General features: G+C 42.5%; 1 long non-coding RNA gene across 1 annotated transcript; it reads right to left on the bottom strand.

Annotated features, from left to right (window-relative positions):
* Positions 1–3,224: 3,224 nt before the first annotated feature.
* Positions 3,225–10,245, bottom strand: LOC109144063. The gene is made up of 3 exons (XR_002044551.1): positions 9,975–10,245; positions 3,933–3,980; positions 3,225–3,417 (listed from the first exon to the last, which is right to left on the bottom strand). It is a non-coding gene; the product is annotated as an uncharacterized LOC109144063 (long non-coding RNA).
* Between the last annotated feature and the right edge of the window lie 5,672 nt (positions 10,246–15,917).

Below are 15,917 nucleotides of genomic sequence, written 5' to 3'. Positions count from 1 at the left end.
GCCCCCTTTTTAGTTGCAGTTCTGCAAACATGAATAAATGTTTACATGTATGAATTTTTGTGTTGATGCACATCTGTTCAGTGCTGGCCAGAACTTTCCAATGAAAGCCAAATGTCAATGGAGGAATTGCATTAGAAAGGCATTTTCTAAGCTCTCCACACAAGTCTTGGGATGGACCTAAACTCCCAGTCCAACACCCCAGCAGAGCTGGGATGGTTGCAGGTCCACGTGCCTCAGTGCAGGCAGACAGGCTCTCAAGGCAAGTCTGCTTGTGGAGTCACCATGACTGTTTCTCTGTCACTCTCATGTCCTACAGTGGGATGGAGCTGCTGGTGTTGCCATGCCACCTTTATATCAGCCACCTGCAATTATGGGAGCTGCACTCTTCTCCATGACTCAGAATGTTTTATTCATGATCTGTTTATGGTAAGACAAAGCACAGGGAACTCTGATGATACTGGAACTCATTTGCATGCTAATGGCAAGGGTTTCAGCTGTGAGTCCCTAACTCTCATGCTTTACACTGACATTGCATGCTTGAAGGAGAGTTGCATTCTGAACCTGCTGCATGTGCATTTATCTGCATGTGACCTGCATGCAGAGTGGAGCTGGCAGTGTAAGTTTGATGTGCATGCCTCTATGCAAGGATAACTGCATGCATGACTCCTTGAACACCTGTATGAAGACGGGGAGAAAATTATACGCTATTATACGTCTTATGGTTCAGGCAGACCCTCAGGCTGACCCAGCTCCCAGCTTGGCTACATCTGAGCTGTGCTGTAAAGCCTTCCATACACAGGAAAATAAAGGGGGATCTATAGTATGCCTGCATGATCTACTCATGCAGCTATTTCCTCTGCAGCAGACATGGGTGGAAATCCCTACAGTTAGACTGATGAAGAGGGAAAACCAACTTCTGCCTTGCCCCTCACTGTGAATATTCATGCAGTCACAGGCTGTCCCTTCCCCTGCCCAAGGTGTCAGTAGATCCTCAGTGAGTCATTTTTGAGTGTCTGATCTTCAGCCTTACCTGTATTGACACATTTTGAGGTGTTCAAGGCGTGGATCCAGTAGGTCATACTGTGATTTTGTTGTCTTACCACCACACAATTCTTGGTTTTACATTTATTCTTAGTTGTCTTAAAAATGTATTGCAGGAGGTATATGTACATATTTATGAAGGAACTCAGTGGTTATATGCAAGTGCCAACAAACACAACAATCAACTGACAGCTTGACCAGGGTCCACATAATTCTTCTGACCTCCTGCTTAGGAAGTAGGAGGCAAATAAAGGAACTTCAAATCCCCTAAGCCACCATTTACAAGTAACTGAAATCTTGACCTTTCTAATTGGTTTCAAAAGCAATAAAATCGTTCTGGAAACCAGCAGTGAGTCTCTGACTCCCCACACTGTCCCTGAAAATCCTAGTCTAAGGTCTTGCTCCTACTGTCATTGAAGTAATTAAATTAATGAAATTCAAGATAGGGCAGCACAGGGAAGCGTAGTCAGACAACCAAACAGCAGTTTATGAACTAGAAATTACAACACCTGGTCCCACATCTCCTTTTCTATGGATTATGCCAAGTCACTCACTTTTCTTGCCCTTCATCTATTTTTAGACTCAGGGGTTTATTCACCTCCTTTAAAAAAGGATTTGTTCATCTCTATGTCCCCTACATGATCTTCAAGTTACTAATTTTCTTGGATAAAGACATCACTGACAGCCAGGCCTGCTTCTCATGACATGTTTTGGAACAGCCTGGACTTCCCTTTTCACTCACTTCAGCTGTATGAACTCACACAAGAAACTGAGAAGACAATGTTGTGCAGGACAGGGGAATATACCAGAAGGGCTTTTGTTCTCTGCTTGTGAACCACAGGGATGCAGGATGCAAGAAGTCTGCTGATGGAAGAAGCTGGTGAAGATTCAAGCCTACAGTGCCCTCCGGGATTTAACTCCACAAGAAAGAGGTCTCATGACTAATACTGCACACTTGGCCCCCTGATGCATCAACACTGCTAACTGCAGGCATTTCGAGCCTTGCCTTCCCACCCACACCTCCTCCACTAAATCCACCTATTCCCAGTGTATGGGCATGGACAACCCTGCTCCCAGATTCTTTATGCATTCACAGTACATAACCACCACAGCCATAACACTCATCTTTCCTTGTCCAGATGATAACGCAGCAATGGCCTGCTGCCGCTGTCCTCCATGAGTCCCGTTCTCTCCAGCCAGCCAGCCAGCACTATATGCACTCACTCAATCCTATTTGCACAGAGGCTTGCTATGGTTTCTCCTTCACAGGCTGCTCCACACTGCCATCACGGCACCACAGACTTGGCACCACAAACTGCATGTTGGCCTCATGGTGACTTATGAAAGGATGTTCCAAGATGGTGGGTTTGGCTGTACAAGTTCCCATTTCAACATCTGAAGTCAGTCTTGGTGAAAGAACCTGGAACAAGCTGAACACTTACTGCAGCATCAGCATGCTGCAATTGCCAGGCACACAGAACATTACGTGAACACTTGCTCAACACCACCTTTGCAGTATAAAGACAGTCATAATGAGAGGGTTTTCAGCACTGTTAATGATGGTGAAGAAAGCTGACTGCATCACTGCAGTAATTTAGCCTAAGGGAACCTGTAGAAACAAATGAGGCAACATATATGACAGATTTGCCTTCTTTTCTCTGCTATTCACTCTGGCCAACAAGGTCATGCAAAATATCTTTCATTTCATTAAAGGCAATCTGAGTCATTAATGTCAAGCTGACACTGTAGTGTTAATCCTGCTCTGCAGAGGTAGGAAAATGGCCAGTGACCTGAATTTTGCATAGACACAGTGTAACTGCAATGCTGTGACCACGGTCAGTTCCATCTCTGGGTATAAACAGGCTGTTCCTTCTGACAAGGCTTAGAAAGGTCATGCTTACAAGAAAGGTCATAAACAGACATTGGGAAGAACAGTAAAAGACTCTTCATTTTAAAATGTTTTTGGTAATTTGTGATCATACTGGCTGGATTTTTTTTATTATTAAAAATATAAGAGAAAATCAAATTAGAACCTTCTCTGTGTCTCCCAGACAGATTCAGTGAGTGTAACACAACTATGAAGAGGAGGAATTAGTAGAGCAAGTAGGAGCAGGAAGTTTGGAGAAGCATATGATAACAAAGAGGACCACATTCTGTATGACCAAGCTCATAGAGGAATTTTATTTATTTTTGAACAAGGTACGTAAATAAAGGGGTTTTGTATCACCACATTAACTCAGCTTCATTTTTCCTTATGAGTGAACTAGCTGAGATTCAGCTTTACTGACAGAAATTTGGTTTTACTGCTTTGATGACCATAAAATCCTGGTGGAAGAATTAGAACAGTTGAGGAAAACAGCTGAGATGATCCATGGCCTATAAAAAAAAAAAAGAATATGAACTATCTAATTAAACGTGAACCAGTTGATGCCTCATAGCAGCTATGCATATAGACAGTCCCTTCTAGAATCCTCACAATCTGACTAAAATGAAAGATTATGTGATCCAGAAGGAGTTTCAGGACTACCAGATTTAAATAAAGATAGCACCAAGTATACATGGTGAGTATGTTAAGACACACTCAGCACAGTGCTGTACAAGAGGGAGCTTGTGCTGAATATTCTCCCAAGAGGAATCACAACTTACTTGATACAAATATAGCCTTGAGAATGCATGCATGTTTATTATAACCAGGCTTACTCTTTTCTGCCTAACACAAGACAAGAATGCTGAAGAGGTGCTACTATAATATTGATTTAGTTTCTTAAATGTCACTTGAAGTCTCACTGCACTATTCACTTAAGAATTTATAAATATGAACAACAACAAATCTTTTTCAAGTCGTCGGGGATAACCATGAAAGCCGGATATGTAAGAAGTCACAGCAGAACCTTGTTATCAGCACTCAGGAGTGTGATTTGCAGACCCACCATCGCTCCCTGTAAAGGAAAGCAAACACAGTGCTAAGTCCAGGGCTAACACATGGTCAGACTTTATGGATGAGCATAAGAGTTACCTGTAGGTCATGGCAATATCACTTTTAGGTCACAACACCGCTGAATCAAGCACCAGAGACTTACAGAACAAGTCATGCAACCCTGAACAGTGGCTGGCACTGGAAATAATGCAGTGAGCACTTGCAGAGCAACACTGGACTTCAGGACAAGACAAGCAAGTCTTAATGTAGGATTTTGTCAGCTGCTGACTGCTGTAAAGCACCAACTCATCTTGATTTAAGTCTTGATTTGTTCAAAGTACCACACAAACACGTTTCAATGTCTGGCTGGTGGCACTAAGGTAAATTGTGCCTGCAGTCTCACGGCTGCCCACATTACACACTCTTTGTCAAAAACCCTTTTTCACCCGATTTCATCCTTGAGCAACACTGGGAAAGGAATTATCACAGACTGAGGCAACCCAGATCCTCTAAATGCTATCAGAAGTCAGTGCATTTAGGTTTCACGAGCACAGTTTTGGGTCAGGAGAGGATGGGGAAGGAGGGGACACTGTCCTGAAAGTAGATGTTTTCTTCTCCCTTCCCCCACTAAGAAAAAGTCCATGCTAAACTTGGGATTTGAAAACAGAAGAACCAGTAGATGTGCCTGAGGACAGCTCAGCTCACAACAAGCCACTGCAAAATACCTGTAAAACTATCAATACTGGTGAAACAATCTTTCCATGGGAAATGAAGCTCAGTCTGACCAGGAGTATTTTGAACCACTGTTGATTCCCAGGGTAATGGATTCAGTTTGATTAAACATAAGTGAGACATAAACACAGATGAGACCCAGACAATAAGCTAGTACATATGCTGCTTCAGTAACTGCAACATGGATTTTGTAATAACCAAGAAGTGGGTCCTTAAAGGCTGAGATTTGCACAACCCCAGTTTAGCCTGAAGAATGAGCTTATTACAGAGTCAGACATCTCTCCTGAATTTCCTGAAAATTCTTTCAGTGGCACACAACTATGGTCAGAATGGCACAGTTCATCACCTTCAAAGCAACAGGATCAATGTAGCATGGAGAAAGTGTTTCAAAGGAAGTATTCTATCTGCCATCTGAACACACAGCAGCGACACAGGGGCTTGCTATGGAGCCATGCTTATATCCTGACATGACTAGGAACTATCAGGCAGGTGTTACCCAGACAGGAGAGCCAGGTGCACCTGTGAAGACAAACTTTGAGACACCGTGAAGAAATGGAAGAGCCATCTCCATCAAGCATAAAAAAGCAATTAACAGGATCTCAAATAACATAGCTTAGATACAACAGTCAAAAATGCTGTTTTTGAAAACAGCTTGAAGGCTTAGAAACTGGCAGTCATATTTTACTTTAAAATGGAATATCCTTTGCAAATGATGCAAAGCCTCTGCTGGCAGATGGGAAGGCTGTTTCGTCTCACCCTTGGGCAGCTGGCATCTGGACCCCGAGCCTCCACCACTCTTGTCCCAGCTACTTCATCCACAGAGAAACTCCCATCCCCAAGGCTTAATGCTTTTTCCAAATGAATACAAAGTGTTTGCAAATTCAAGCACCCGTATTACCTATCCACTTTGCAGAGGTATAAATGCCTGTGAGGCAAGCTCCAGGGCAGAGGAGAAAAAAACCCAAGAACAGGCAAAAGAGCATAACCAGGGCACAACCCTACACCAGAAATGCTGTAAGAGGCAACCACAAGACAAGTATCTGTTAAATGATGCCACATGACCCCCAAACACCTGCATATATGCAAATACATATCAGAATCAACATCTGCTTGCAGAGGGTTTTCTGTTTGGAAGGTGCTCTGAGCCATCTGCCCCAGAGGTTTTGTACAGTAATTCAAGGAAAGATGTATGAGAAAAAAACAGTAGACCAACATGTTTTGTCCTCTCTTCTCCTTTACTCATCTGAAGCTACCCATCCCCTTCATAATCACAAAAATAGCAACAGGAAGGTCCCCAAACCATTTTGTTCCCTTCCAGCTTACCCAATTTTTAGGAGAGTATGGACTAAAATCAAGTTACTCTATTTTCCACATCAGTATTTCAGTGTTCTATGCAACACAAGAGCCCCAGGAGGAGAGAATGGAAGAGCTTCAGACCAGCTTGGCACATAGACCTGTTCCTGGGGAGTTGCCTGGGGCTGAAGCCCAGTGATCCTGCACCACAAAGATATTTGTCTAACATGAGAGAGATTAGCAACTTCGTGTTGAAAAAACATGTTTCTGGAAACAAGCTTCAAAACAGAAAAACCCCAATTAATTAATACATAATCTTATAAACTATAAAAACACAGGACAATTCCTCTTTGAAGGAGGTCCTCTCTCTCCTTTAAGTGCATACTCACATGAAAGTGCTCACACTTATGCCTGCATGATGCTTACAGGGCAGAATCACTGCTTCTTTTTTTCAGAGACAGTAAAAATATATAAAAAATAAAATTAAAAAGTATTTACTGACAAATATTTTTAAATACAGTTTGGTTCAGCTCCTTTACATGGATTTTCAAAAAAAATTGACAAAGTTCCTAAAACTCGGTAGGATAAATTCCAAATGCATCAAAATGGCACTCAGATCATTAATGTTACATTATTTACCACTTGCCTTTAAGTAGGAGAGAGCTTCTAAAACCTGTAAATAATTCCCATTTATATTCATTAATAAACTATTTCTGAGCATGCACTGGGTCCCATCAGATAAAACAGACCAGAAGTTAATACTGATATTTTGCCCCACAGAATTCCACTAGAACACTTTTCTGCACTCACTTGACCTAGGCAATGCTAAAAGTCTGTAATAGGAGCTGCCAAACATTGCCATGACACACCACTGGTTAACAGCATAAGGTTTTTGTCCTGGTTTTGTCCATCATGCCCAAGGAAGAGAAGAAAAGAGTGACTAACAGCAGTAGCAGGTCCAAGAATTTTGTTTGATATGCAAAGTGAGATATTCCAATCCAATTGTCTATTATTCTACTCAATGCTATGGAAGTAGAAGTTGTTACAAAAATTGTCAGCATAATTCTCTAAGCTATTTATTTAATTTTTCTTGAAGGTCAAGAGATTTCTTCTGAATGTCTGGGAAAAGGACCAATTAAAAAAAAAGTAGCAGGAGGTTCACTGAATAATTCAGTAAAGTATATGTAAGTTCTCAGTATCAATAACTTGGTCTTTCAAACTAAGCTGGTTTTTTTCTCTAAGAGCTGTATTTATTTAATCCAAAAGCAGATCTTTATTGCACAAAGAGAACATTAGAGAAAAATCTCCTCAGAGCTCTCCTTTGATAAACATTATGATTACAGGCAAATGAAAGCACTTTTACACATACGTATTTGTTAACTGCAGCCTTTGCACAACTGATGCTTGAAACGTACAGAAAGAACAGCCCTGAAAGCTGAAAAGCAGCTTCATCGTAAATTGTTGATTTACATTTATCTTTGTCAAGTCCTTTTAGCCCTAATTGAGGACTCAGGTTTAATTAAAAATAAAGCAGAGGGAAAATGACAGACATTTGAGAGCAGCAGCAGCAGCAGCAGCAGCAATGTTTATTCCCTTCATCAGCAAACAGCCCAAGAAGGATGGATTTGCATTTGCTTTCATCTGCTCATTTTTCTGATTTTAAGTCACTAATTCATCCTAATCAGGCTAAACTGCAGCCAAATATTATAATGCTAGAACCATTTACCTGAACCCTTAGAAACCTGAGATCCTACCCAATCTCCTTGTCTCTGGACAGAGTGGATGGGTAGCCCAGGGCACCAGCTCTTAATAAATTATTGCCAATAAAAGCCAAAAGCCTAAATTTCTTGTTTCTTAAGTACTCTGTAATGGCTGGCTGGGTTTTTCATGCTCCTCTTCTGTAGTAAATGTAATGAGCCTTAGTCCTTGTTGAAACACCCAGTGTACTTCAGCACTTGCTAGCAACATGTGGTGTAACCCCCCATTAGCTTCCAGGAGCCATGACATACACAAGCTTGGCCTTGCTGCTTTTCAGCGAGGGGGCAGCTAATGGCCCTAGCCCGTACCTCTCTGTCAGCTGTGAGCTTGCAAGCTAAAATCACAGTTCAGACTACGTGGTCAGTTCTTACAGTGGTAATGTCGGATTTTGCAAGAAGCTTTTTGAAAAAGCTTCCTCCTGCTTTCCCCACTACACACAGACCAATTATGCAGATGTAAAAAAAGGTTCAGCCAAGTTTAGCTTGCACATTTAACTGTGTAAGTAAGGAGAATATAGATTACCTGATTTTCTTGCAGACTGCGTTGTCTGCACAAACAGATGTACAGAGTAATAATCCTCATATTACAAAAAAACACCTGATCTGACCATGTTAGAGCTTTAGTGATGCAATAATTCAAGTAGGCAACAAACTCATCTCTAAAGTGTTTGATTAATTGCAGCGCTGCTATTTTGCCCAAGTCCCTGAATCATGGATATGATTACCTGTTTGTACAACTACGTAGTTAATCACCCCAAAGCATTCCAGGTGGAAGCTTGCTTTTCATCTGGAAAAGGCTAATGTAGCCCTTGTTTCCTTGAACAGGGGCAGAAAGACTCAGTATCTTGTTAGATTGGACTCTGGAGCTGAGACATGAGGGTTGGTTTGATACCAGGCCCTGTACAAGCTGTGACTACAGCTAATACAGCACTCCTGGCTCTCCACTCTGCTCTAAATTACATGCACAAATATTTAGCCTACAAAAATACTGTTACAGAAATGCGGACCATGTGAATATCCAGGCAGTCTTATGAAAATCAGTACATCAAATAGATGAATGAAGACACAACAAGATCCCTTCCTCGCAGAAAATGTTTTCAGCACCTGATAATCCTGTCTAGTCAAGGGTATTATGAAGGATTAAACATGGAAATAAATGAAACTGAAGTATCTGTGACCCTATGACAACAAATCAGCAGGGTGCTCAAGGGGGAGCATCCAAGCAGAGCTTACCTTCACATGTATATAACATGAACTAACTTTTTCTATTTATCACTAGAAAAGTGCAATCAGATTTTGATTTTTGTGAAAGATTATTTTTTATTTACTATCAAAAGTAATATCTTTTCTTACTGTTAGGAAACAACTGCTCCTAAGCACGCCCCCACACAAAACTGTTGACAGCATAGGAATTCCCTGAGATGAATCCACTGTCTCTGTATTAGCAAACTTCAATAAGTTTATTTTTTGTGAACCTGCCTAATGTTCCTTTGGGCTGATGAAAACATTTGACACCCATCCCAGCATCCCATGGCAAGAAGTGTTGTGGTATAACTACCCAGCAGGTGCAATCCTCTCTTTACGTTTGCTCTGAACATGCCTCTGGAAAGATTCAGGTGATGTCTCATCCCATTGCTTGTGGGCCACCACTTGCAGCCATGCCACTCGTGTTTTTATAGCCAGCTATGACACCTCCTCCTACAGCGTCATCTCCAGTCCAAGGAGTCCTGACTTCATCTTTCCTGAGCTGGAAGTTTGTTGCAACTTTGCTTATCCTTGTTGCCCTCACTGACTCTTTTTAGGCCTGCCACATGCTCCTTAATGCTGGCTAACAAAACTCCACTCAGTATTGATGATGCCTGGATGATGTGCTTTACTTTGTTCCTTTTTTTTCCCCCATGATTCCTACCGGGATTTGCTTTTTTGACTGTCAAACCAAATGAATTTTATTTCTCCATTATTTAAAGTTTATTTCAGTGCTGATGGTAACAGTCAGTAGAGGATTGAAAGGTCAACAGATGACAAATGCACATTTCTCAATAACCTGGAAAATAGACTGCAGACATTCTCTGTTTGTATTCACTGTTAACTGCATATTTCATTTCAATTAAAATACAAAAACAGACACTTTTTCTTGATGCAATCCCAATGGGATTATTAAAATGTATTGGCCACTTCGGGCACATGCAGTGACTCTATATGAGTAAAAAAGTCTAAAGAAGGTAAAAGTATACCCGGAATGTTGTATTTCCAGCAGCTTTCACACTTTCTGTTTTTCAATGCTGTTATTGTGCTGCCGGCGTGGTGAGGTGGTCAAGTGCTGTGGCCTTCCAAAAGCGTACCCAACAGGAGGGAGCTGCTTCGGCGCTGGGGCCAAATGAAGGCGCAGACACACACCTGAGATAGTGCAGCCACTCACACATCCACAATGCGGCGATCAGGGGAGAAGAGGTGAGAAGGTTCTCTTGTAAGAGGTTCCAGCAACAAGAACGTATTCCACACAGAGAGGATCCAAGGACAAATGACAAGATGAAGGACAAGGGTACAACTTTTATATGGGGCTGGAAGGGGTGGGAAGAAACCAGAGCCAATGGACTGAGGGCCAGGAGGCAGGGTAAGGGCAGGACAAAGGTACAACAACCAATGGGGAAGAGAGAGGGGTGGGCAGGAGAGCAGAGACCAGTGGGAGAACTAGGAGAAGGAAACTTTCTAGATAGGGACCACATAAGGTATAAAGGGGCGGAGGCCAGCGGGCCAATCCAAAACACTGGAACAGCATATATTAATATATTAAGATGTGGGAAGGCTCCTTGTGCAAAGGGGACGGTCCCACCCGGAGACCTGTTTTGTCCCTGGGCCAGCTGGTCCTCTGGTCTTGACCAGTGCAGTCTCACACACTGCAACATAATTGGAGGAAAAGCAGAGATGTATTTTATGGGGTTGCAGATACATGACACAATGGAAAAGGAGTTTGTTCAGATTTTGGGTCAAGTGTTTAATGAACATGGGCAAACCTTCCCATTACTGCAGGAAAATAATGTGGTGATTTTTTATCAAGAAACCAACCCTCTAAAACCTTTGCAAGATCTCTGATGACTTGTTTCCATGACTGCCAGATTTATGAGTACAGCACTAGAGAAAGGTGAAAGTGCCGTACCCTGGCTGGTGTCAGTGTTCTTGGCCACAGCAAGTCAGATCTGCACTGAGGCAGGCAGGGCTTGGAAACTTGGGAATAAGGAATTCATTCAGGTATCACCCAGTAACACAGCACCTTGAATGCAAACTGGGAGATGGGGTCCATGTTTCTGAGTTTCTAGAAAAGCAAAGCCATAGGACTTAGACTGCTCTCTAATAATAATAGGCTTTTGTACTCCTAGGTAGGATCTATCCTGGCTATTTCACCAGTGTGGTACCTGACATATCCGAAACACACCCCAGCTCATGCCCTCAAATTCTTCCTTGAAAACTTTACAAGCTTCAAGCTTCAGCAACGTGATGGCTACTCAGGGAATGGAAGTGGTTTGTTCAGACAATAGTTTTGCTAATGAGGGTGGTGCTTGCAGCCCTGGAAACTATACAGGAACAAGGAAACAGAATGTATCTGCATAGATGGCATGACATTAATGGGAAAGGAGCATGTGCATCCTGTAAATCAAGGAGTTTTTAAAAACTCTCTTCCTTTTAATCAGAAAGCTGTGAAGGAGCAATAGCTAGCAAGAAGCACTGCAAACTCCTACCTGCCTGCAGATTATTGTTCAGTCTTTAAGTTTTTCTATTTCCATGGCTTCATCTGGCTCAAATATTCTTGTTTGAAGGGGAAAGTGCTCAGGTATGTCTTTCAGGCCATACTTTCAGGTTGGGCTGAATCTGTGTGATTGTGATAGAGACACAAGAGGGTTGGGTCTTCAAGTGCATCCTCCCCTTCCCCAGAATAGCCCCTCTCCCTTTCCAAGGTCTCTGATGTTCAGTGTAGTTTGTCTAAGATAGGAACACCAGGTGGGTGTTGCAGGAGGAATTGTCTGTGTGACTGCACAAGCAATATATTCCAGAGATGGGGGAGCTGAGATGTTTGCATTGACTTTGGTGCATATTGACCTGCTAAAGGGTATAAAATGCTGCTGGACACTGGAGCAGCTGGGTCTTCAAGATTGCAGGCAGCTTCTGTGGGCATATTCCTGTGCCAACCCCACCCCCACACCCTCCTGCCCCTTCCCAGCAGGGATGCCTGTAGAGTACATCCAGCCTCAACACTTGCTATTGGATGTGGGACTAAAAGCACAAAGAGCCATCATGCTAAACTGAAGCCCTGTGTTTGATGCCCCTTCCAGCTGACCAGCTCCTACTGCAATTTGTGCCGCTAGTCCAGCAGCACTAGACTGCCAAGACCTACAGATTTTTACTCCTTTGCGTGCAGGTTGGCTAGCTTTTAATAACCATATGAAAATTTGGTATTACTTCCAACATTTTAAAGAAGAGATAAAAACTTTGTTGATTGATACTGATCCAAACTAAAGTCTACATTTACTGTTTAGTAACCACTTCAGCAATGGTGGGAAATTTATTCTGTGTACTGAGCAATTAACATGTTCCTGTTGGTAAGACAGTACCTGTGGGGTAGGAAGAAGTGGGGAGACATTTTAAGCAGCAGGCAAATTTAATTCATGGGTTTCTGCAGGGACTCACTGAGAGACTTGCTCATCTTTCATGACCTCTTCTCCTGCAACCCTGGCAGCCTGCACTTGACTTCACCTGGGCCAAGTGAGAGGTCACAAAGAGTAGAAGGGCACTTGGGCTCAGTTTGCCTGGGACGCAGTAGGAGAGATGAGCAAAAGAAGTCTGTCCTGGAAAACATAATTTCTGGCCTTGCTAGGAAGATAAAATAACCCAAACATGAAACTTAAAGCTTCTGCCATGCAGAAAGGCTTTAAGGTTTTAGCATGCCACACCACACTTTTGCGGGACTCTGCGTTGCTGGCCGTGCTCCTGTGTACAGAGTGCTCATGCTGGGAAGTTGCCTGTGTCCCCTTCCGAGGGGGGTCCCCACACCCCGTAGGAGACAGCAGGGAGAAGATGGAGGGACTCATCTCCTCACTGGCACATCCTGGAACCAGACTTGGGGCAGCAGCCAGCCTGCTCCACTGCACCTGCAGGCAAGCAGGGTTTGGTTTGCCTCGATGGTGAGCAGTGCTCGCTGTGGCCAGCAATGCCGGGAGGGCTCAGGGGACAACAAGACATTTTGGAAGTGCAGTCCCTGGGTTCCAGATACAACCAGTAGCACGAGCCAGCAGGCTACACAGCTAGGTCTTGTGCTTTGGTGCTTGAGGCAAATTGGGTCTGGAGAGCCCCACTGGGGAAAAGAGGTGGCTGAGAGTCTGCAGTGGCCCTGGCAGCATGAACATATTGCAGCATCCTGTGGTACTGAAGGGCTCCTGTAACAACCAAGGGAAAAGGACATTCCCACAGCAATGCCCTCACAGGGCAGTCCCTGTATGTTAGGAACTAACATGGAAAAGGAGTTTGTTCAGATTTTGGGTCAAGTGTTTAATGAACACAGGCAAACCTTCCCATTACTGCAGGAAAATAATGTGGTGATTTTTTTATCAAGAAACCAACCTTCTAAAACCTTTGCAAGATCCTAACCCCTAACATAACAGCACAGCCTGTGTCTAATATATGGCTCCACCCCAAAACCCCAAACTGTGCTTAAAAGCCTCCTACATGAAAAGTCTTAAATGAAGCAATGAAGCCATAAACCAAGAATACAGGTACCAGAGCTTTATTAGATGTTTCACTGGATACAAAGAAACTAGATTTCATATTACTTTTTTTTTACTCTAAATACACATTCTTGTCATAAAAATTCACATTTGCTATACAGAACTGTAGGCATTTTTAACACAACATTTATTAAAGTACCATTAAACAGATCCTAAAACGAGAAGGTGCAGCTCTGTGAACCTTTGTGGGCACAACACACAGGGAGCTCCATGTTCTCAATGTTACACAATCGTCCTTTCCACCAAAATGGAGACAAGTCATTCAAATGCATTAATGCTCACTGGGAATAATAAGGCTTCTGTACAGAGACCCTGAACAGTGTCAGGAGGCAGTGTGGCAATAACTAATGCTAATAATCATCACCTAGATGATACTAAACTACTGATGACTGAGGCAGTCAAAAACTTAACCATCCTGGCAAGCCCACATAATTTTTATTTTTCTTTTTAAATTGTGTTGTTAACCACGTATTTTTATTTTCAGTAGTAGTAATTACATATAATTCCAGGATTCTGCTTTAAGGATCCCTGCTTCACAGCAAAACTAGTTACAGCTACTTGAGGAATCTCTTCCAATCAAACTGACCTTTGTAGGACCTAAAGCTAAAGGAAGAGATTAGTACATGCCATTTTACTGCAGAAAAAAAACCCCAAGTGCACCTCCCTCTAAGGAGATACTCATTGGCCAAGGTGATGCCTGTTTAAGAGGATATGTGTGCCTAACTTGGAGTGTGAGAGAAACCATCCTGGGACATCAGACAACGTTCACTGCCATCTTTTAGCCCCACACACTTAATCTCTTACACGACCCTATGGACTGCTATGGTGTACTGAGGCTGAAAAATATCTAATATTCACAGCTGGCAGGTAAAGGGATGTGCATGCAGAAGTCCAGATAAGCAGCACCAAGCAGAGGCAAAGGAGGGAAGTGGGAAATGCTGCATTTTGACTGGACAATGGAAGAGGGTCTGAAATCAGACTTGTCCCTTGCCTCAGTCTGTTCAGGTGGATCTGACCTCATACCAAATGTGCTGCTGGAGGGCAGGCACCCTACTCCAACCCACCAGGCACAAGGTAGATACTCTCTGTTTAGTTAGTACCTCTCTCCTAATTACCCTTGGCATCATGCATCAGGCATCTTAAACATAAGCCATGAAGGGAGAGCTAGACCTGGCTGTGGGAATAGTACAGGAGTCATACCAGTAGGCAATGTAGAGATTCTTAAGTAGGTCCTGCAGGGACAGGGAAATTGTCACAGCTTTTTTTATTTAAAGCTGACACAGTTCCTGAAAGCAGAATACTGTACCTGGGCAGGCCAGGCCACACCGATCAGCCTGTGACATTCATAATTTTTACTTAAGGATTTTTTCTTTTTTTTTTTTTTGATAGGTCCAACCTACACTGGAGCAAAGTTCAAAGCTCTTCCTGCAAATTTAAAGCTATGTTCCAACACAGGACATGAGCAGTATTGCATAGCATCCAGGCACTTCCTTAAAGCCAGGATATCCCCATCCTCCTATCATGACTGTATTCCAGAAGATGAATTTTAGGCCACTCAATTACATGATCACAACTCCCACTGACACCAGCAGGAGTTGTGTGTGCGCAGAAGTGATTTGATCTGTAACACACTGGAAACCACGTCTTTGCCACCTTGTACAATCAAGGCAGTTGATCAGGAAACATCCTATTCTTTATTTACAAATATGTAAGTGAGCTCCAAGTAACTTCAAGTTTAACTCCTTCGTGCCAAAAAGTGAGGGAGTCAGCTCTATGGACAACCCTTCATAACATCTGAAACAGAACTGATAACTATGAGATTTAACAATATTATCCTAATGCATTAAGGCAGGTCACATAACTGCCCTTTTCCTTTAGGATTAATTATTATTTCCTTGTACACTGTAGACAATCCATAATCCCATATACACACATACCTACGAAACAGCAACACAGTAAAAACTAAATAGACCACTGAACTCCAAATACTTGTAATCAACACATTACGCATACTATACAGCATATTTTAACCTCATCATTGGGTAAACATATACAATTCAGAACACTGACTGTATGCAACACAGAAGCTACCACTGAAATATGGCAAATACGTCATACACTATTAGCTTTTACTTCACTGAAAAGGAATTTAAAACTTTTAAACGGTGTTACCTGAACTCTTGAAATCATCCAATAGCCTAATCAGTTGCTAATAACTAGTGCTTCATATACTAAATTGAGGATAAACAGCACTGGAACTGTGTTTTCAGGGCACTCTGCTTTCTTTTATTTATTCTGAGGAATTAAGCTCCACAATTTTAAATTTCCTTTGCAACACAGCCTATACTTACTGCACAGTGACTATCTGCTCACTCTCATCTCAGGGTAAAGGCTGAGTAA

This window comes from Corvus cornix, chromosome Z, assembly GCF_000738735.6.
Source record: "Corvus cornix cornix isolate S_Up_H32 chromosome Z, ASM73873v5, whole genome shotgun sequence".
Taxonomy (NCBI): Eukaryota; Metazoa; Chordata; class Aves; order Passeriformes; family Corvidae; genus Corvus; species Corvus cornix.
This window is presented reverse-complemented; position numbering and strand designations above follow the sequence as displayed.